This window comes from Tachyglossus aculeatus, unplaced genomic scaffold (genome assembly GCF_015852505.1).
Source record: "Tachyglossus aculeatus isolate mTacAcu1 unplaced genomic scaffold, mTacAcu1.pri SUPER_32, whole genome shotgun sequence".
NCBI classification, from domain to species: domain Eukaryota; kingdom Metazoa; phylum Chordata; class Mammalia; order Monotremata; family Tachyglossidae; genus Tachyglossus; species Tachyglossus aculeatus.
Genome location: NW_024044838.1, coordinates 2,476,449 through 2,478,278, shown reverse-complemented (window position 1 = coordinate 2,478,278; position 1,830 = coordinate 2,476,449).

Sequence of the window (1,830 nt, the reverse complement as noted above, 5' to 3'; positions counted from 1 at the left end):
ATCAGCAAACTGGCATGGTCTGCCTCCTTCTTCGGAATTTCTGAGTCATCACGTGACACAGAGATGGCATTATTACTATTATTATCATTATTATTATTATTATTATTATTATTATTATTATTATTATTATTATTATTATTATTATCCGGCGGGATTTGCCCGAACACATGGCTTCAACTTCAACTATGCTGATGATTCCACATCTACATCACCAACCCTGGCCCCTCTTCCTCTTTGTAGTCTTGTATTTTCTCCTATCTTCAGGACATCTCTACTTAGATGTCCCATTGATGCCTCCAATTATACATATCCAAAACAGCACTCCTCGTTTTCCCATCCAAATCCTGTTTTCTCCTATCTTTCCCACCACTGTAGGCAGCACTACTAATCTCCTAGGCTCCCAAGCCCATACCCTTTGTGTTATCCTTGAGGCATCTCTCTCATTAACCCCTTACATTCAATGTCATCAAATCCTGTTGGGTCTGACTTCACAATATTGTTAAATCTGCCCTTTCCTCTCCATCCCAACTGCTACCATACTAATCCAAGCATTTACCTTCTCCTGCCTTGATTGCTGTATCAGCCTCCTTGCTGAATTCCCTACCTTCTGTTCCGCCGCACTCCAGTCCACAGTTCATTCAGCTGCCCAGATCATTTTTGTGAGGAAACTGAAACACAGAAAAGTGAAGTAACTTGCTAAACAGCCATCGAGAAAGTGGTGGAGCAGGGATTAAAGCCCAGGGCCTCTGACTCCCAGGACTGTGTTCCTTTTTCCCCTAGGTCACACTTCTTCCCTGATGCCAAGGTGCCATGAGCTAACTAGTAGTTGCTTTGACCAAAATTGTGTTCTTCTCTGCTCACATTAGCTAACGCTTAATGAAGACTCCAGCTGAACGTCATAGAAGCGATCAGTGGTATTTATTGAGTACTGAGTTTGTACAGAGCACTGTACTTAGCTCTTGGGAGAGTACAATATAACAGAGAAGCTCTGCACATAGTAAGTGCTCAATAACTATGATTGTTTGATTAAGTTGAAAGGCAGCATGGCCTAGTGGATAGAGCATGGAGCTGGGAATCAGAAGGTCCTGGGTTTTAGTCCTAGCTCTGCCACTTGTCTGCTGTGGGACCTTGGGGATTAATGGCGATTGAGACTGAACCCCGAGTTGGAGTAGGGTCTGTTTAACCTGATTAACTTGTATCTAACCCAGCGCTTAGTGAAGTGTCTGACACATAGTAAGCGCTTAACAAATAACATTAAACAAAAAAACCCAACAAAACAGAATTGATAGACTCGTTTCCTACCCATAAGGCCCAAGGGGGTACTTTGTTCAGAATCTTTACCCCAGAAGTCAGAACACATCCTCAAGCCAGTTGCTCAATCAATGAATCAATCAACTGTATCTATTGAGCGCTTATGTGTGCAGAACACTGTACTAAGCACATGGAGAGTACAATACGACAGAGGTGATAGACATGTCCCCTAACAAAAAAAATGATTTTAAAATATAAAGGACAGCTGAGTCAAATTTCCCTTCACCGTACATTCGAATGTACCTTTCAGTGTTCAATATTTCTCCCTCTGTCATTGGTCCACCTGGAGAGTGGATTTTATCTGCATCAAAAAGAAACACCACACCATCAGTTTTAAAACACTCAATCATCTTTATCCTTCTATCTCTCTTCGCTGCTCTCGTTCTACAACCCAGCCTGCATACTTCCCTCCTCTAGTGCCAACTATCTATGCCTCGATTTCATCTACCTCATGGCCAACACCTCGCCTATGTCCTGCCTCGGACATAGATTTTGCTCCCTCTTCATTTCGGACAGGCA